The following is a 22,645-nucleotide window of genomic DNA, read 5'->3' as shown; positions in this document are numbered from 1 at the left end:
ATTACTGAGAGCTGTGGTGTGAGTGTTATTGTAATCTGGATCAGTACAAAGTTCATAAAACTTCCAAGAAAACCAGATAATCCAGAGATAGCAAATGGGAGGTTGTGAAAGGGTATGAAATTGATGGCCTTATAATAAAATGTTTGATAATTAAGGTCGTAATCTACTTTGAGCCACATTCTATGCATGTACTGAGACATTAATACATAAGTTTAATACTGACAAAGAAAAATAATTCTGTATTACTAACCAACACTTCCTGTATGCCAGAGAAGGCTGTTTGCCCGCAGGTCAAAGGCCATCCTGACATGGACGTCTCCTCCCAGCTTGAGGACCTCCGTGGTGGAACCTCCCGACAGGCTCATGCTGAGAACACGGTCCGCCTCCAGCCAGAGGAGCCTGGCCCTCAGCCAGTCCACGTACATGTCCCGGACTTCGCCGGACGTACGGTACAGCACCTTGGGGCGACCCTGTACGGGCACGGTGACGCCGATCGACTTTTGATCACATGACATCCAGTACAGGGCGCCACTCTTCTGGTCCACTCGTAGCCGGCAGACTGAGCAGCAGGGTAGAGACAAGAACAATACAGATGTTGAGCAGCAGGGTAGAGACCAGAACAATACAGATGTTGAGCAGCAGGGTAGAGACAATACAGATGTTGAGCAGCAGGGTAGAGAAAACAATACAGATGTTGAAGCCATTAAGACCTGCCTTCAAAATCAGTGGTGCAAAACCTTTTTGCAATTCAAAATAATTCAACGTTTTTCAAACATTTTCAAGATTTTTCTAACCTGTTCAAAAATAGCAGATGTACAAACTTGTGAGCTTGTACAGTATGTCGGATATTTTTGAATGGCAAACACTAAAATGACAAAGAATCGGGTTTAATGGTAGGGGTGATTAAGTCGGGTGGTCTGGTCTCTGCACACTAGTCTTGAATCAACTTGTTTTTGTTTGGCACCATAATAAAATGGAACTGAAATGGATTGGAAGCTACAATCCCTATCTATGCCATCTCCTGTTGGAGAGAGGCAATTGCAACTGTAATACCCAGGATTCAAAGGAGATACTGGGCTATCGGGTATAAGTATGAGTGCTACTAACGACTAGGTGCCCTGCCTATTCTCAGTACAATACAATAAGGAGACGACCTCTAGTACCCACTGCAGGGGTTGAGGTTCCATTAACTGCTAGTTATTTGCATCAATATACTCTACCATACAAATTTTAAATAATTATGTTCTGGACTGCAGCTTAAAAAAACCCCACAGAAAGCCATGGCAGACACAAACGCAGAAAATGAGCCTGAAGCAAGATCCACAACACAGATTAATTACCAGGGGTAATGGTTGGGACGAGCTCAGCCTTATCCTGGGTGTCAGCCAATGGCGTGCGTTTGATCTCTCCAGTCTCGTTGACCCAGTAGATCCAGTCTCTGTAGAAGTCCACGTCAAAGGACACGAGGACATCTTTGGGGGAGAACACCAGGGTTTGGACCACCTTGCTGCCTTTGAACTCCAACTGGTGAATGGCCTTCAGGGTCCCATATAGAAACCTTGGATCTGTATGGTTGGGGGGTAGATTTTCATTTCGATCACTTTGGTACTTTTATGGTAGGGCTTCCCAAACACTGGTTCAGGATCTTTATGGTTCACAAGTAAATATCCCTTTTTAATGCATTATTTCGGAAATTCAGAAATGTTTCTTCTTTAAGAGAACTTTATACATCTGAGCGGAAAGTGCAGTTGCAGCAGCCAGCAGGCACAGACATAAAGGCACGGAAGGTCCTACGACAAATTTACTTTACTTCTTCAAATATCAATATGGGTTTTATCAAAAATAAAACCCATATTGGTTCAAAACGAACATAAGATAATTCTGTATCTTACAGGACAGGTTGGTAACCCCTTGTCCTGTAGTCCAGGAATGAATACCAACATGGTCGCCCTTTTACCAACTTGCACCGGGCGTACAGCCGGCGGAACTGCTCAGCCTGGTATTCCTAAAGTAACCCAAGTAAATTATGCTTAAACAGTTAAACCTAACCTATTCCTAAACTTAAACCCAGGAAAACTATGCCCAACAATAAACTTATTTCTAAAATTATTCTCAGTAAAACAAATACCATAACTACCACACGGAGCGTTCGGCAGAAAAGAACGAGGGTGAGATGGATTATGGGCGACGGGTACCCGTTAACCCAGGAATAACAAAAAGCACTAGCAAAGACAAACGTACATCTCTTTTGCATTTATCCATGAAAACATTTATTTTTTCCTTGCTTTTTGTTTAAACTGACAATATATTTGTCAAGAAAATCGGCGGGCTAGGACTCGATCGTGAGGTTGTTGGCAATACCCACCACTATTGATTATAACAGTACAGTATACGTGCAGTGGCAATAGTGTGGGTGAAACGGTCATTTGAAACTTACAATCACATGGCCTGTCGGGCATCAGTAGTTGATCGTTGGGACATGCACAACTGAAGCCAGCATGGTTCTCTTTGGTCAGCAGACAGAGCTGGCATGGAGACTTCTCACATGCAGAAGGCGCTAGTTCATAAAACAAAAATTACAGATTAGTAATTACAGATTAGAATAAAGGTAAAGTTACACAGATAGAGCCATAGACATAAGTAGTCAATAGAATATAATTCTAGATACCTCATTTGAAAAGAAAAAGGTTTAGCCACAAGAACCCAAACATCCATATTCTGGACATGTCAAATATAAGCGGACATTCAGCAAAAATAGCTGATCAGCGGCATCCGATATTTTTGCCAAAAAGATTTGTGTAGAGGGGAAAGCGTCAACTCTATGATGATCTAATCATCCACAATACCTTTAGGCTGCTGTAGCTCATGGTAAACGGTCAGCACAGGTGACCGGACGTTCTCGAGATAGATCTTGTGGTCTGGCTGGTTCTGGGGTGCAGCCCACACCCCGATTAGATCGCTCCAGTAAATCCAGTCTCCAAAGACAGCCAGGGCGACAGGAAGTTTGCTACTTAGCTTTCCTGTGAAGGAGTAACGACCAGTCCCATCCACTTTCACCGTCTCCAAAGACTGCAGGGAATGAGATAAACTCCTCAAAGTACAGCTTGGAAATGTGTCATTTGTTCGATCACATCCGTTAATACTCAATATACCAAGGACCTAGTCAGAGCTGCTGGCTGTCCCCCCCCCATTAAGAAACAGTTTTAAACACACACTACAAATGGTGATCGTATACAATTAATTTCAATTAATATACATATACAGTATATTTATATATACACATATATATATGTAAGTACAAGACGAAACATACAGTTTACATAATGTTTCCAGTTCAAATCTGCTGCCAAGCCAATCAAATGCAGCTATGGGAAACTGACCACAGAAAAAGAAAGAAAGTACACCACCTTCTGGACACCCAGAAGTACTTCCATTTAGTACAGAGCCTGTACTATGTGTAAAAGAATTACCCTTTACACACTCCGAGTTACACAGACAGTCAGGATTGCACCGTGTGCAATAATCTATAATATTTCCTCCAATAGACTCACCATCTTGAGGACACTGAGCCAGTAAAGCCTGCGGGCTGCTACGTCTATAGTAAGGCTGTGAGGATCCTGAGCTGTGAGGACTGCCAGAGTGCTGGCCTCTGAACCATCCATCCAAGACCTCTGGAGTGTCGTGGCATTCCCAGGGCCTGCGTTGATCCAGAACATGGAGCTAGGGAAAAGGAGTTATGACAATGGATTTACACCCCATTCTTAACTTTATTTGTAGTTGTTGTGTCCCAACCAAAGGGGTCCAGGTGTCACTTTGTGCAAAAGCGCATTAATGGCCATTTCCCATACCATAAGCCCTCAATGAATTCAATGGGGCATTAGGGTGCCAATTCACTTATTTCCATCGCTCAAAAATCTTTAAAATATATCCTCTTCATAATGTAAATAGTATCACAAGCGGAACACTTTACTACTTATTTTGATGGAAATAAGCGAATTAGCACGAAGAATTTGGGAAATAGCCAATAATGCACTTTTGCACAAAATAACACTAGCACCTCTTTGGTGGGGACGTAACAACTACAAATAAAAAGGTAAGAAAGCCTTCTAGCATGGAATTCTCCTTTAAAGATAAGTCAAAGTAGGGCTGGGCGATATGACTTCAAATCAATATCACAATTTCAATATATTTTCAATGAATAGCCACCAACTACAACCATCACCACTACAGAGACTAGGGGTTTGATCCAGCTTCATTTGGCTTGGTCGGGGATTCCAACCAGTGGATGCCAGTGCAAGGGAAATTGGAATGGGATATTTTTTTTAACCAATTTATCCTTTGCCACGGAAGCTTATTGCCTATAGAGACACACTGGGACTACAAATTCCACGCCCCCAAATGAGACAGTGGCCCCACATATGGTCCGTTAGTATGTTGTACTGCAGGCCAGCCCAAATAAGTCCATTGAAATTCAACTGTAGTTAGCCTACTTTTAAAATAATATGAAATGAACTGAAGACTATTGATTCAAATAGAAATAAGTTTCCAAATGAATGAATTGTCTTTGTCAACATATTGTTTTCTCAATAGAGGATGTATTTCATAATTTAACACTTGAATGAGTTACCCATAATGTTAAGAACCTGATATTTTGAACATTTATGTCATGGGCAGAGAGAGAGACATACATATACTCTACCTACTGCAGAGCTCCGACAGTGTGTTTTATCGTTTAACTTGTATAATAAACTTTAGTTGGGAAAATAACCCAGCTAAATGGAGGAGTTACATTTTCAACTACCTAGTGAATTCTCCAGATGAGTATTAATAGTCTTGCAAGATGCCGTTTGGATAATTTTACACAAATACAAAGCATAAAAAACAAACAAATCTGGATATTGAAAACATCAAGGGATGCGACCGTGACGTATATACCGTGCGATCACTTTCACTTGAGTACAATGCTAGCACTTTTGACACACTGATTGAGTATATTATAGTACATTGTGGGTTGTATATTGTGATGGCAGGTATGAGACATTGAAAAGGACAAATCAAACATATGGGATACTTTATTAGAACACAAAAGAAAATCGATACAGCCTCAGTAATAGACCAGTGAAATTAGGGTATTTTATGATGCCTCTCATAGGGATTGCATCGACAGCTGCAGTACACCATTCTAACGGACCAGAAGTGGGTCTGGTCGTTAGAACAAGCTCCTTAACCTACCTCTCTACTGGCAGGAGAACAAGCTCCTTAACCTACCTCTCTACTGGCAGGAGAACAAGCTCCTTAACCTACCTCTCTACTGGGAGGAGAACAAGCTCCTTAACCTACCTCTCTACTGGGAGGAGAACAAGATCCTTAACCTACCTCTCTACTGGGAGGAGAACAAGCTCCTTAACCTACCTCTCTACTGGGAGGAGAACAAGCTCGTGTGGGCGGATGTCTTTACTCAGCACGGTAGTGAAGTGGCTCCCATTAGGTGATCCCATATAGATGGTGTGCGTTTTCTCATTGGTCCAATAGAGGTGTCCATTCAGCCAGTCACAAGCTAGGCTTTTAATCCCAGGCTCTCCTGTTGGTTGAGAAAAATATAGTTTCAAGCTCTATTCTAAGTATTCTGCGGGGGAAGCAAAAGTATGCCTCACTCAGGGTCTGATTATGCACGCCTTCCTGTGTGTATTTTGTCTTATATTGAAGTGGTCGGCTCTGACAGAAAACTGCATTCCCGTCATCTCAACCACACGTTTCTTCCCTATTGGTTTTAAACCTGGTCAAAGTTTGCAGTCAAATAATTGATGTTGTCTCACCCATGAAGACCTTTACAATCCCTCGTCCATTAGACTTGAGAATTGCTCCCTTGTAGTCTGCCCAGTAGTACCAGCCTCGGACCAGGTCATAGGTCAGACACACAGGGTTGGTAGCAACCATGACGGTGAGGGGCATAAGCCGTTGGGACTTTGGGTTTAAAAGAATGATGGACCCCTTCCGTTCTGTCAGCAGCATCACAGGATTACCTGGCAACACAGATATGGTGTATACAAATATTTACACACTGTACTTTTGTCAAATACGTTTTTATTAAGAACAGGATATAAAATGTTGTGCGAAGAAATATCATGTAGCAAGGGTCATTGATTTTTTTTGTTAACAAGGTTTTCCTATGCGGTGTTGCAGTCGGCTACAATTCCAGCACCTGTGGCCAGACAGGTGGTTCGATTGTTCGGTGGTTTGTGTACCTGTAGCTACTAGCTAGACACGTGGTTCCATTCAGTTTGAAGCCTGGTTTACGTACCTGTAGCTAGACACATGGTTCCATTCAGTTTGAATCCTGGTTTGCAGTCACAGTAGAAAGAGCCCACAGTGTTGGTACAGTAGTGGCTGCAGACAGGAAACGGCTGGGCACATTCATCCACATCTGAACAGAAGGAACATACCAAAACACTCGATTACTGATCTGCACAGTCTATGCAATCCACAGTTTAATCACTACTTACACTGTCAAATCTGAGGGTTCATTTAAAGGAAAACATAGCCAATTTTTAAACTATACACTATGTTTGGTTTTTTTACCTACAAGATAATTTAACAATGGTACACCAAGTCCATAAAAATGTGGTGGTCATGTCCCCGCCGCACTGACCTGTACAGACCGCTCCATTGACGGCCAGCCTATAGCCAGGTGGACAGGCGCACAGAGCGCCCCACGGCTCATCCACGCACACATGGCTACAACCACCGTTATTCACGGAGCACATGCCACCTACAGGAAGGAAGGGGAAAATACGATTTCTTCAACAGTTCTTTTATACTGTACAAATCCTATTATCTGCAATCCATAACTGTTAACCGAGACACCTGGTCTCTTCCGCATGACAGACGATATTTATAGTGCTCAGTCGAGGCAATCCCCCCTTGACCAGGCATTGCACTTCAGGCAGTACTACCAGGGTCTAAATGCCTCAATGGAAGAGTAAAAGAGACAACCTCGAAATCAATGTATGCAACATTTGTATTGTGTCAACATAGTCTAGCATACGGATTGGTTAAAGATAGCGTTTATGCAGCTTGCAACACAGACAACGTCAGAGTTACGAATGGCGATGCATTTGCCATGCACTTAATTTACACAAGAGAATACTTCAAGATACAGTACGTAAGCAGAGTAAAAAACAGCCTCACCACAGGTGATTGGTTCATCACTGGCATCAGAACAGTCAGCTTTGCCATCACATCTCTCCTGAGCAGAGACGCACGTTCCTTCTGGACAGCGAAGACCACCCTCTGCACAACGCCCTGATCATTACATCAAAAACAACAACCAATCAAACAAGAAGTCTACCGGCACACGCCTTTTGGGGGATTTAATAAGATAAAAAATTAGACCAAGGAGAAAGTAGAAGTGTCTACATTGGGGATCAATCTTGTGTTGCAACTTGGTAGCCATTACATGTTCAAGGATAGTTCACAGCAAAATACCTTTTAAGTGCAGGGTCTGATATTCCATGTATTCCACATGTTGCAGTGCAGCGTGCATAATTCACACAGAATACTAACATACAATAGATTGCATGTAAAACACTACAGAATAGGCCAGCATTAAAAAACCTGCATTATCTACTGTACATGTCATTACATAAACTATAAAATGGACACATTTGCGGATCTGTAACTCCATGTGTACAAAATGTCACCATATGGATAATAAGGGGCTTGGGCTTCAATGGGCTAGAAACCATAACCATCCCATTTGTGATGATGGCTATGGCCATTTTTAGCCCAAGGAGCAAAACAAATGCTTGCAAAGGATTAAGAATCATGAATACCGCCTAGTTTGAGACACTTCACATGCTACTTAAAGCAGAATGAAATTGTGCCTTATGTAGCTTGTTAATGTTCCACCACTGGGGTTTCTTAGGACTTTTGATATGTGGTTTCCAAAATATTTATGAAACTAAAAAAGTTTTGCAATTTGTTTGAGGTTAACCTCTATACTAATAAGGACACATACGGGTTCCTTTAGTGACATTTATACACTCTCAGAATGAAATGAACACTCAGGAGTGTGGGGGAGATCCATCATCGTACCACAGTCTAGTTCATCGGAGCCGCCTTTGTCGAGACAGTCGTTCTTTCCGTCACAGCGGAGCTCCTTGGAGATGCACAGTCCGTTGAGACAGGTCCAGTCAGAGTCCAAGCAGCTGACGGTGAGGGTGCAGTTGACTTCGTCAGAACCACTGAAGCAGTGGTGATGTCCGTCACACCGCTCAGACCGGTTCACACAGCCTGGAGAGTCCACGCAGGCCATCTGGCCGCGGCCACACTTCGCCTGGGTGCCTGCCAACATACGAGATGAGGTACCAACTCTGACATTAGGTCTTCGTGATCAACACGTCAAATCTAGATGGCATGTTATTTAGGCAGATGCTAGGTTCATCGTTTACTTTACTTAGTATCCTTGGTTCAATGTACAGATCTTTATTTTGAAAATATATTGTTTAGAGAACTTTGGACTGATGCTAGGTTCTTGGTTTTGGTGATGCATGCGTTTACCTTGCTTAATGTTCATTGTCAAGTGACAGTCACTAAGAGCACCTGTTAAATGCTAAAGTGTAAATTGAAACAATTTACACAGATTATAGCAATGTGGCAAATTAATTACAGTAGATCAGTAATACAGGCCTACAAGCAACAATACGAGTCAAGAATATAATTCAAAGAAAAAGAAAGACTGAATGGTACATTTCTAACTCAAATCTTTGCTTCTGGGAGTCACAGGAACAAAACATTTTCAGATGGGGGTCGGTGGCCAAAAGCATTTAATTTGGGTGAGACCTTTTCCTTGACATGAAAAAAGTTTGAGAAAGAAGTTATTTATTTTTAGAAAACAATTATGCTTTAGAAGACATTAAGTAGAATCAGCCTCAGGTCTTAATGGGTTAAGGAAGATTTGATGGAAATGTTTTGGTGTAAAAAGTAAAGCCGGGTGGTACCGTCACAGTCCAGTTCATCAGAGCCATCCGGACAGTCGCCGTGCTTGTCACAGTGCCAGGCATGAGGGATACAGTTCCCATCGTCACACTGCCACTGGCCTTTAGGACAGCGGTGCACATCCTGGCCTGGAACACACAAGGGCAAATCAATAAAGATACAATGGACGTTTGCCATGTAAATGCAGCTTTGGTCGTCATTGCACAGCAAATCGGACACTTCAGGGTCACAAGCCACAGTTTGAGAACCACTATGAGAGAGGTTTCACACAGATGAACCCTGTTGTTCTGGGCAATGCTGGCATATCATAATAGGCGAACATTCCACAAAAAAGTCAAACATAAGCATAGTGGGCAAAATTCAGTATTCCATTTAAAATGTGTAACAATTATGAATGCGATATCGGTTTGGAGTACGTCATAGTATTCATTGAATTAGTAATACGACATTGATATTTGATGACTGACAAATTGTTTAAAATTATGTATTTATTTCAGATTCCCATTGGGCTAACATTTGGAACTTCTCAGTTTAGAAAATGTATGTTTTTGTTCTACAACCTTCAAAAGAAAAGCAATTTAAGGGTTAACATAAATCTATCATTCCATCATCATACTTAGAAAACGTAAATTATAGTGTGACTGAAGGCAAAACTAGGAATAGATCATAGATTATCACCACTTGTCCACTTCTGTATTCTGCTGACTGAAAAAGACCAAAGCGATGTATTAAAATAGCAGATCTACAAGCTCACAACACGTTCCGATGAGACGCGTTGTAGGCTTGTAAATCTTCTATTTTAGGTACGCAGAGTTGTTTACAAACTGCGAGCTAGATTCCTTCAGACATTTCAGGTGATTTACGTATAAACGTTCCTGTTATTTTCATGTCCCGAATGAGAGAACATCGCGGAAATCGAGTCTTCGTCAAAGACGTTCAACATTAACCATCATTCAAGATTTAAATATTACTTTTGTGACAAAGTTTCTCCGTTGCAGACAGCACACAAAGACAGCGGCTGCCATGCTGCTGGCGTCACCTGACCTGAATACTGCGCGCTGATTGGCTCTGAAGAACCAATTTATCGGGGTAGTGTTCAAGAGCAATGTTTGAACCTAGTTTGAACTTGGAAGTGTTGTTTTGCTGCTGTAAAACATGAGCTCATAAACAAGGATGCTATGATGGTGATGCGCTTGACATGGCTGTGACTGTGGTGAAAGAGAGAAATACTTAATACTCAGTATTTTAGAAATATTCTGTTACACATAAAAGTCCTGCATTCAAAATTCAACCCAAAGCACCAAAAAGTAGTAAAAGGTATCCAAAATCTATATCCATAATCCATAGCCCATTTGATGAATGAATCAATGTGGATGTGGTTATAGCCCCTCTCGGAACCCCCTGGGTCAGCCCAATCCGAACCGAACCGGGCTGGTAACTGGGTCTCAAAAATGTCAGAAACTTCAGTACCATTAAGGTTCTGACTTGTGGACAGTGGGGCTAATGTGGTTAAAGAGGCAACTGCTGTCTGCTGGTATAGTAGCCTATACTGGAGGCGTTTATTTTAATGGTGCACAGATTGTGACCCGTGAGAGGTAATTCGCCTAAAAAGCCTCTCGAGGTAGGGAATTTGTGGATTTAAAACCAAATAAATGTCGTTTAATTACCTGTCAAACATTTCGGATGAAGGAGAATAGCCACACAAACCAAGTGCAGCAGCGTCATGGCGGGCGCGCGCACTGCAGGAAATGTGCACAAAATGCCACAGCTGTGTCCTGAGGCTTTTTATCAATCAGTCAAATTGGCGTTCTGCCTTAATTTGAGTTGTATTTATGGCTGATAGATAGGATAAGACCATGACGCACACATTGTACACTATAGTTGTGTGTATGTGTGCGTCATGGTCAATGTCGTGGTTGTTGTGTCATCACGACATTGACATGAATAATGTTTTTAACCCTAGAACACTAAACACAATTGTATTTTTTTAATTTCCATAATGTTGCTGTTTAGGACATATTAATTAAATATTGGAGTGGACAGGTGGATAAGGGGAAAGAGAGAGAGAGAGAGAGAGAGAGAGAGAGAGAGAGAGAGAGAGAGAGAGAGAGAGAACGCCCCCTCGGGGGCTGATAATCAGGTTGACTGACGGCGTAAAGACGCACGCGCTTCACACGCACTTCAGCGCACAGTGCGCACAGGCAGCAGACCAGACATGACCACATGCAGTGCCGTAATGGGGTCGCTTCTCCCTCTCATCATGACAGGTATCTGTATAAAATCATCAGTACTATAGTGCTCGAGTTACATGGATATTGTAGCCTAAATAGATTTTAATTTGACTGACTTTTCTTTTTCTTTTTTCAAGCTCGATCTGTCAAGTTTCCATGTGCTGCTTGACTGTGGTGTGGAGTACTACTGTGGACAGTCGATTTACATTACATGTTTAGTTTTTGTTGGTAGTTTGGTTAATTAAATGTAGTCTATACACTTTAATATCCTCCGTGTATATTTAACTGTCACAGTGTGTGTGCATATAACTACACTACACCTTTTGTTAGCTATCGGAGTTACAAATGAACACTGAGGATTTTACTATATAGCAATGACATGCAGCATGTTTCTAGGAAACAGAAACTTTAGTGCCGTTTTGAGAGATAAGGATAACGGTTGTACAACAATAAGCCTAGGCCTATACTCCTCAGTGTACTTTAGAGTTTTGTAACCAAATGTATCGGGTGCATTTGGTTACATCTGTACACTCATACTTACTGTTATGTGTAGTGTGTAGCCTACAGTGCTTTTACTTATTTTAAATGTAGCCCATGTAAGCCCATTGCCAAAGCTCACAAGTACAATTTAAGGTAGTTTTACTTTACCAATTTCCAATACTTTTACTTCACACCACTTCTCAGAGGCAAATATTGTACTTTTACTCAAATAGGCGTACATGTATTTTAAAACTTTAGTTTTTGAGCCCCATATACAGGTTTAATGTTTAATGTTTGTTTTTAGTTAAATGTTTGTTTTAAAAACACCATTGACAATGAAGGGAAAAGTTACGTCATCTTGTGCCCCATTGCGTCATATTGTCTCTTTATTGTTAATGGCATTTAATGTTTGTGTGGGTACCATTTGTTTTACATCACATCAGACTTTAATGTATTAACGCCCCTCGATCACTTCACACGAGTGTGACTTTGTAGATTTAGATTATTATCACAAAACATACATTAACCACTTAAGCCCATTTCGGCCATTTGAACCTACAAGTTAAATTTGCGACGAATTGTGAGCTTATATAGACATGCTATTTTCAAAAGATCTGTACATAGGAGACAAGGGTTCCTCTTGGAAGAGTGGTAGAAATATGCATGGGAGACATGGGTTCGAATTCCGGGTATAGGACAAGAAACTCATGGATTGTGGCTTTGAAAATCAATAGTAGAAACTGATACAGTATAGGTCTACTTTGCTATCTATTTCCCCAGAATATTTAAAGAGATGTATAGCCTATAAACTAAACCCTTTTGGCAGATATGTTATATTATTTATTTATCTGGTGGATCACTCCATACTTATGGAAAGTCATTGTGCTACTTTACAGGAGAAGACTTACAAAAAATAGTAAAAAAAAATCTATTTCAAATTGTAGGTACTTTTTCAGCCCATAATTATATCATCCCGACGGTGGCATATAAACCACTTGAACCCTATATTTATTGACCGGGGTAAACCTCCCCTCCTTTTTCTACTCATCTGAAGAATTGCCCCGGAACAGAGATGCTATAGGGTCCATGTGGTTAACTGTAATGTCCCTGCACATTCTCAGTGGTTCTCTATACACAGAGACAGTATTGGGCCGATATTGGCCTTAAACCAATATATCGGTAATCAGTATCAGTATAATAATATATCGGTTTTAGCAGACTATTTGAAAAGTAAAATGACTCATTATGCAGAAATGTATAGGCTGAAGTGGTTGATGTATGCTTTGTACATTGTAATAGTAACTAGTAACTCAGGTTTTCAAATAAATGTAGTGGAGTAAAAGCACAATATTTGCCTCTGAAATGTAGTAAAAGTAGGCCTACTGGAAATTGGAAAGACTCAAGTAAAGTACAAATACCAAAAAATTGTACTTAAGTACAGTGCTTAGTTATTTTCCACCACTGGTTATATTGTATTTTTATTGTATTATTATCATACAGATTGGTTAACATGTTTTGTTCCTTAAAATTATCTTCCTGACTGAAATAAGTGGCATATGTTGCAACAAGCTATAGCAACAACCCACATTCTTCACCTACTTTCATAACAGCAAATGTGTTGTAATATAGTGTCATTATGTTACATCATTGATTTCAGTCCTGTTTGACGTGCATGGTTTGGTTGTCACATCATGATAAGCTTTGAGTACACTTTTAAACAGGATGTAGAACTGTCACTACCCTCAGTCTCTATATTACTATCTACCAAAATCATGTGGTTTTTTACAACCCAGAAGCTGAGTATTCACACACAGTAACACCCTCAGTTTATCCATGTGTAACTCAAATACTACAGCCTCATTCTCAGTGGTAAAAGATGAAATGAACAGATGAAAGATTTTGCGGTGGGCCTTGCATTTCCTTTGCTGGCTGTGTGTAAATGTCTCTGTGTGTCTTTGTGTCTGCGTGTGTGAATTTTAAGTGCTTTGGAGATAGGTGCTGTATAGAAAATAAATGCACCATTTATTAATTTACCAATTTCATTTGCAGTGTTGCTTCTGGGTTGTGAGGTTGCAGCCAAGGATCCCACAGACCAAACAAGGATATCTTCCGCTGCAAATGCAACTGCAATGACAGAGTCAACTGCAGCGACAGAGTCAACTGCAACAGTGACAGAGTCAATTGCAACAGTGACAGAGTCAACTGCAACAGCGACAGAGTCAACTGCAACAGTGAGAGAGTCAACTGCAACAGTGACAGAGTCAACTGCAACAGCGACAGAGTCAACTGCAACAGTGACAGAGTCAACTGCAGCGACAGAGTCAACTGCAACAGCGACAGAGTCAACTGCAACAGTGACAGAGTCAACTGCAACAGCGACAGAGTCAACTGCAACAGTGACAGAGTCAACTGCAACAGCGACAGAGTCAACTGCAGCGACAGAGTCAACTGCAACAGTGACAGAGTCAACTGCAACAGTGACAGAGTCAACTGCAACAGTGACAGAGTCAACTGCAACAGTGACAGAGTCAACTGCAGCGACAGAGTCAACTGCAATGACAGAGTCAACTGCAATGACAGAGTCAACTGCAACAGTGCCAGAGTCAACTGCAGCGACAGAGTCAACTGCAACAGCGACAGAGTCAACTGCAACTGCAATGGCAGAGTCAACTGCAACAGTGACAGAGTCAACTGCAGCGACAGAGTCAACTGCAATGACAGAGTCAACTGCAATGACAGAGTCAACTGCAACAGTGACAGAGTCAACTGCAACAGCGACAGAGTCAACTGCAACGACAGAGTCAAATGCAACGACAGAGTCAAATGCAACGACAGAGTCAACTGCAACGACAGAGTCAGATTCAACCGCGATGACAGTTCCAGATTCAACTGTGACGACAGTTCAGACCACTGCTGACAACCCGGTGACAACCACTTTAGAGCCTAAACCGCCAACGCTGAGTCCGACTACAACAACCAGTGTTGCCACCAGCGTCACAACCAGTACAGAAAGTACAACTAAATCAATACAAGAGCACCATCATAATAAGCCTCTAAGTTCAGGTAAGCTCTATAATAAGAATGTGTTTTACAGTATTACTGGAATATACTGTGGAAAAATAAATAGAGCTTGTAAAGGAAGACAATCATTAGATGAACTGAGTCCAAAAGGCTTGAAATGATCCCTTCAAAGTGCAAATGTACTGTATCAGCCTGGCATTAACCATGCTGATCAAGTGGGTTAACAAACGTTCCCTATAAGGATCAGTCTGGACTTCGGCCCATAGACGACGAGTACCAGAAGTCACAATAGGACCAGGGCAATCAGGGACAGCGTTCTTTCCCTGATCTGTATTTCTGTGGAAAGCATTGAGCACATTGATTGTTCCATGTAGTTGGTAGTGAAATACAGGCTGCGAAGATTGCAAAGCAAGAAGTTGTAACATTAATGAACGATGAAAGAATAAATACAGCTATATGGGCAGTTATTGCAGAAATAGAAACAATCACAACATATTAAGTTACAAAACAATATATCCCACGATTTTTGTAACCCATTTTTTTCACGCAGTGTCAATTGTAGTGTAATCCTGGGTGCTACACTACCTCTGCCAACCTGGCGAGAGCAACGGACTGACCTCATGTTTCCTTCAATACATGAGGAGTCCAAGCCGTTTCACCTGATAGGGGGGAGTTTGGACATAGCACGTGGAAGGAACACGCTATTCCAACCAGTTCCTTTCCCCTATACAGCAGGCGCCCCAGGTGGCCAGGGGGAGGCAGTTTATAGACCAGGATTACTGCATGTTTTTTTACCTACCCTAGGGGATACAGGGAGAACATGCTAACTCCACACAGAAAGGCCTACAGCGTCCCCAGCTGTAATCGAACCCAGGATTTTCTAGCTGTGAGGCAACAGTGCAACCGAATGTGCCACCGTGCCCCCGATTTAAACAAGTTATAAGTATTCACTAGCTGAGTTTCTCAGTGGAAATTAGGTTTTCACTATTCTTCCTACTGGATTTATAAAGCACACGTGAAGGCGTCAGATGTTTTGTTTTGCTGATTGGCTGAAGGAGTTTGTTCTCCCACCCACGGCCCACTATAGACACATTCAGAGACGGGTCCCCTGGTCACAGCCAACGTACTGTATTTCCTGTAGGCGGAGACAAGATATCTGCGGTGTACAAAGTCAGATCTTCTACTACATTGAATGGAAAAGTAACTGATGTTAGTCTGCCTAAACGTTACTCTCTTACCTACTTTTTACTAACACTACCTTTACAAAGATGCCCAGAACATCAGGATGAACCTGTGTAGTTTATGGCTGCTCCAACCGTAGTGTCAAAATTCAACTTTGGAAAGAAATGGAATGTCAAACACTGGCTCCCGCCCAAATTTCAAACCTGTAGTTAATCCCGATGTTCTGGGCATCTTTGTAAAGTTATTGTTAGTTTAAGCAGGTAACGAGTAACGATTGAGCAGACTAACATCTGTCACTTTCCCATTCAATGTAATAGAAGAGCTGACTGTAGTGTGTACCCCGCAGATATCTTGTCTCCACCTACAGGAAATATGTTGGCTGCGACCAGGGGACCCGTCTCTGAATGTGTCTATACTCGCAGCCTATGGCCCAATGTCCAGATTGGCGTGGGAAAAAGGAGAGAGTAGGAAATCTAAGACAGACAGTAGGAGAGACAGACAGTGGGAAAGCTGAGGGGAGGGCAGCGTATACTAGAGATAGCAAAAACTGCTGATCTATAAGCTCAGCTCATAACGTGTCACAATCTTTTCATTTTTTTTTAATGTTAGAGTTAGACCATTGTTGACACTTCGTTTATAATCGCCTCTATGTCCAAAATAGAGATGACATGTTGAAAGTGGTTAAAGAAGCTCTAATGATCACATACAGTAGACTACAGTACAACTGTGTTTGATGGGAAAAGGCAACTGACCTAAACTCAGATCTTGAATGTTGGACTTTGAAGTCCAACACAGTAAGGTGTTATCAGCCTTCCTCTCATGGTAATGATCGGCCAACTCCTGATAAGGATGAGCCAGACCCAGACGACTTATAAGGAGAAATCATTAACTGAGGTCATAAAAAATACTGTACAATTATTTACATGATATCATATTTGTTCTTTATTGTAAGCTTGTAGAGCGGTTTTGTTTTAATCCCTTTTCTTCTTTTTGTACTAGTTGTTACATAAAACTAAAACATAATACTAATGTAACTCTAATTATGATAATACAATTTAAGCTTCAAGGAGTGTCAGTCTGTCTGAATGTGTTGTTGCAGGTACTACAGACTACACAAGTTAACCCAAGCATATTAGCATTTTAGCGTTCATTTTGTACTGTACATAGCTATTAAAGAAAGACAGGTATCATAGGCAAATTTGTTTAGTGTGTCATGACCAAAATGAAGTCAGAGCTGTTTTAATAGCCGCTCTTCACACCAGCAGCATTGACGCTATAGTTCACACCTATAAATATTTATTCATTTCACATCTACAGCGGCTAGTTTTAAACTTTGTTTTCAAAATGTGTTACTTAGTTCCCATGCAATCTGTTTCTTTACCTCGATAGCAAAGAGACACACGGTGACAGGCTGATACACGCCACATTTATTGTGTTAGTGGACTAGTGTTAATGTTGCTGGTGTGAATTGTGTGTTAAGAGTAGACCACATGAAACTGATTAAATTTTGTGTGTGTGTGTGTGTGTGTGTGTGTGTGTGTGTGTGTGTGTGTGCGTGTGCGTGTGCGTGTGCGTGATTGTGTGTTTGTGTGTGTGCGTTTGTGGTCCATTTGGTTCCATTGTACAATGTACACTCTTCAAAGTTAAATGAACACTGCAGACTAGTGTGTATTTATTTACAGTTATTAACTTATTATGATTTCTCCCTCTCCGTCTCTCCTTCTCTTTCTCTCTGTTGTCACATCTATTTCCAGGCAGTGTTGCAGCTATCGTGTGTGTTGTCATCATCGCAGTGGTCCTCATATTCGGCGGAGCTTACTACTATAAGATCACGTGAGTACTGTGCGGGTGTGTGTGTGTGTGTGTGTGTGTGTGTGTGTGTGTGCGCGTGTGTGTGTGTGTGTGTGTGTGTGTGTGTGTGTGTGTGTGTGTGTGTGTGTGTGTGTGTGCGTGCGTGCGTGCGTGCATGTATGCGTATGTGTGTTTATAGCATAAAAACAAACAGGTAACATGTCTCTCTCTCTCTGACTACCACAGACGTCCAACCTACGGCCGTCTATTAGACGATACAGTCTATGGAGCATTCAACAACCCCATGTACGATCCTTGACATTAAATTACACTTGCACTTTCAACGCTCTGGCCTTCAATGTTCTACATGGACCGACCCCAAAACTCGAGTCAAGTCCTCAATCTGCTGAAGAAGCGTTTATTATCCTGAAACCTTGAAGAAGACAACGCCTATAGTGACTGCATGGAACAAATATGACCAAATGAAAAATAGTCTGCTTCAGCCGTCTCAGCGGCGTTCAAGTTACATCACCTGTTTGCCATCTTGGGAGTATGAACGCATCGCACAACGCACCAGTAACAGAGTATTATCCTGAGTCCTTGAAGAGGAAAACGCACTCTACACATTGATCTACACAGGGAATTCCAAGATCACATTAATCGTGGTCACGAGAAGATAGATCCAGAAAGGTGTGCAAAGCTCCACCAGGAGGCAGGCTCTAATAATGTATGATGATATTGTATGCGTAAATTATATGTTTTTGTTAACATTGTTAACAATTGCCGACGCCCCCTTCTGTGACGCACACGGAACTGCCTCTCACATGAACGGACCGCATTAAATACTGTAAACTCCCAAACCCCTACTAAACCAGATGGTTTTGCCTTTAAGCCTTTCAATCCCAATCCCCTTGCCTCAGGTTCGAATCCTTCTCATGGTTTATTTTAAGGTTAGGTTTAGGCATACAGTACAGTAGTTGTATGCCTTTTTATGCCACTTGGCCCATTTGGTAAGAAAAGACTAAAGCAGTAGTTAGCAAAAAAAAAATGAGGCACGCCGTCTCTGGCGTCTTGAGCAACGAGAGGCACCGCCGAGCGAGTTGCCGTGCTGATGCTGAACTTTGTGAAGGCCGCTAGAGTCTAGAGCCCACTCAGCACTGTTCGAGTTATGTACCGATAAGCACAGAATTGTAAATTATTACTTTAACTTCTCTTTACTTTAACTTCTCATTTTTTATCAGAAACATTTTTGCTTTAAACACTTCCTCTCTCTCATACAATACTTACACATCTACCTCTCTCCATCTTTCTCACTGTATTAGTACTCTAATCTCCATAAAAGGGGCTAAAGACTGAGTTAGTTAAAACAGCGTTGACTGAGTTGAATGTGTGCAGACCTTTACACACCAGGAGCATGATGAACAAACAATCCCAAAATGCAAAATGAAATGTTTCACATCAAACTCTTAGTTGATGTGTCATTCTTACAGGTTGACGCTTTTATTTGTGGTTATGTCTGTATTGTCTATTTTCTTTGGTTTAATTGATTCTGTCGTAAATTAATACATTGTGTGACATTCGTGTGAATTTTTCATTGTGTGATTTGAAGAGATCTAGGAGTTGACTGTCTTAAGGGTTCTTATTTTCGTGCTTTTTCCCCCTTTCACCCAGATTATTAAAAACTGAATTTGTAGTTTTATAAAGTCATCGTCAATCTGTATTTAGATAACGGTCCTCTTTTTCAATGGTGTTCCTGTAACGGCCAGACCGCACCAATGCAACTATAGTCGCAACTCCTTGCGAGTTGCGACTATCGGTAGTTGCATTGGTATTAAGGCCAGTCCTCACCAATGCAACTCCTTTGCAAGGAGCTGCATTGGTGCGGTCTCTGACCTTTAGAGCATCCACTTTCCAGCTTCTTCTGAAGTTCATCACTTCAACTCTGCATACTTTGTTGACCTGATGCTACCAAGGAGGAGTTACTCACTTAGGTTACTTTCATTTTGAAAGCCATTCTTTTAGTTTCGTTTTCAGTTTGTGTATAGGCTGGGAGTGGAGATCTTTTTCTCACCTCACCTCACCTCACCTCACCTATCCCGTAACCCCAGAGGGTCGTTGGGGCACCACAGACGATCTGTTGACATCTCTCTCCATCCCTCTCTGTCCTGGAGATCCTCTGGAGATCTTTAGTGGGTTTTGGTTTTGGCAGTTCATACAGGTAGAATTTTAACATGCTGGGAAACCATCGATTCAAACCCAATCAAAGTCCAAACTGCAACTGCGATAAGGTTTTGAGTTTTTATTTATTTATTATCGTGTTGTGACAAATTTGTTGGTGCAATAAACAATATTGTGCATCTCTGTGATGTAAAGGAAGTGTGGTGCAAACGTCAGCTTGGTGACCTCAATGTGGTGAGATTTTTCCACTGGCGTCAGTCAGCCCACACACTGAACACAAAAAGCACTCACATATATTACTGCTCTCTCTCATCCTCTCAGAGTTCAATTCAAGAATCAAGATTACCTTTATTATTTATTATTAGAAAACATTGTATTTTATTTATTTAGGCCCTGCATGTTTGGCAAGCTTCGGTTGTATGCGGCCCATGCCCCCGCCACCCCCACCCAGAAACGTGCCTGCACAGCCGAGTATTATCATCTTACTTGAAATGTGATGTGATGTCTTCTTACCCCCTCTCCACCCCCCCTATCCTTCTTTCTATTTTTCTTTCTTTTTTTCTATGATGCAAGAAAGATGTATTTGGCGCTGCACTGTGGCGACATGGACTAGGTGTGTGTGTGTGTGTGTGTGTGTGTGTGTGTGTGTGTGTGTGTGTGTGTGTGTGTGTGTGTGTGTGTGTGTGTGTGCATGCATGCAAACATGTGTGTGCATATGCAATTATGCATGCATGCATGTCTATTTTTGTATCTATGTGTGATGTACATCCAGTGGTTTGGGTTGTTACAAACATCTGGACAGAAAACATGCACAGCCTCCAATACACTGAACACTATTACTGGACATTGGGTATTGATATTTATTTTTACTTTAGTGTGTATATATACACACTAAAGTAAAAATAATAATTTATTTTTTATTTACAAGTACATTTTTGGGTGCAAGCCAGCAACAAAACGACGTTCCAAAAATAGGAAAAATAAATTAACATTTAAGCTACACTACACTTACAAAGTGACAAAACAAAAAAGAGGAAATTAAGAATACTGCTCACAGGCTAAACCTTTCACAAAGCCCCTGGCATATCTCCCCTGCTGTTGTCTTCAACTAGCTTCAAGTCAAACTGAACTCTTCCTCACCTGCAGCATTCCTGCCCTAAACAGGTGGGACAAACCAATCAGTAATTGGTATCAATTTTCCCATACAAATGTAAAGCAACCCCTAGGCCCATGAGTTGATCTACAATTACATACTGCTTTCCAACCTTATTTTCAATAAATGTAATTCAATAAATATTGCAGGTGCCAAACATATACAATAAATATGCAAAACAACAAGAGCACCTCTCCTTCTCTATAGTGCTTGGCACCTTCCAATCTAGAGAGGAGTGCCAGCCATGGTGCCAGCACTGATGAGGTGAGGTGACCAACATACGATTCAACTTCACACATGATACAGTAAGTGACAATAAGAAAACATTTAAAACCTTTGTGTGATACTTTAAAATGTCAGATGTACATATACGTGACATGTCCTTGATTGTGCGTGTATATATAGGGCACGCAGGCTGCCCTGCGACAGCCGGTCATCACAAATGTGATGAGGCCATCAATTTTGGGCACATTTGGGTGTGCCAAGGAGCCCAAGGAGTGTTTTTCGTGCAAAACTATTGCTTGGAATGGATTCAGAATCATGAAAAACCCCTAGTTTGACATGTCACATGCTACTTAAAGCATAATGAAATTTAGAAAATGTTGCCTTAATTATCCTAGGTTGTTAATGTTACCCCAACTTTCTGTCACAAAGTTTCCCAAGGTCGCCGGCTCAGGCACAGCACACTTAATGATCTACAGTACACTTATGATACACACAAAATATGATAGATACACCACATATGATCTACATACACTTATACGACTCTAGTCACCACGGAATGATTCAAATGTTAATTTGTAGAAGCGTGATTATGAGAAGAAATGATTCATTGATGTGTACAGAATAAAAGTCCCAGACAGGAACCAAATGGCCTATAGGTCTGTGTTAACACAAATTGGTGTTAAATTAACACTCATATTTCACTGTGTATACATGTACATGTCACGGTTTGCAGAATGACTTAGCCCAAACACAGAGCCACAAGCAGAGTAGTTTAAAATAACTGATTTATTAAAGCAAAGTTAAGCTTACATCAAATTGTAGCATTAGCAAGCATTCATTTCAAGTTCAATGAAAATACAAAATGACAAACCCGAAACGTTCAGATCTGGTTTCAAATCTGATTCAAATCTGATTTCAGGAGATCTGTCTTATGCGACTTGTTTGTGTTTAGACTTATTTTAACAAATCGGATTCCAATCTGGATGTGGCACAGATCTGATTTGGCTGCCAGTCTGAATACACACAGATCTGTGACAGATCTGATGTGGTCTTACAAATGCAGTGTGAACGGTCGGGGTGAAAGATCAGAATTGAGAAATAATTCAGATTTGAATTGGATTTGACTGCATGTGACTGCGTCTAAACTGGGCCTCAAGATCCTGGAAAGTGGGAGAGGGAGAGATACAAAAAGAGAGAAATAGAGAGAGCCAGATTGTACAGAGATGCAGACTAATTCCTCTCTGTCAGCACTATATATGGTATTATAGTATTTTGTATAGTAAAACTTAGGAGTATACACTTTTGTCATTGTTTTATCCAATCCCACCACCTGATGACTCTGCTGACTCTTTAATAGGCCTATGCATAATCTATAGTTGCATGGCAA

General features: G+C 41.3%; 1 long non-coding RNA gene across 1 annotated transcript; it reads left to right on the top strand.

The window, feature by feature from the left end:
- The first annotated feature begins 14,525 nt into the window (after positions 1–14,525).
- On the top strand, positions 14,526–19,213 carry LOC308309917. Its single transcript, XR_013963435.1, has 3 exons — positions 14,526–14,771; positions 17,666–17,744; positions 17,949–19,213. It is a non-coding gene; the product is annotated as an uncharacterized lncRNA (long non-coding RNA).
- The last annotated feature ends 3,432 nt before the right edge of the window (positions 19,214–22,645 follow it).

The sequence above is a fragment of the Protomyctophum bolini genome (genome assembly GCF_963924005.1).
Source record: "Protomyctophum bolini genome assembly, chromosome: 22".
NCBI lineage: Eukaryota > Metazoa > Chordata > Actinopteri > Myctophiformes > Myctophidae > Protomyctophum > Protomyctophum bolini.
The sequence above is the reverse complement of the archived record's forward strand: the minus strand, read 5'-3'. Positions and strand labels throughout refer to the sequence as shown.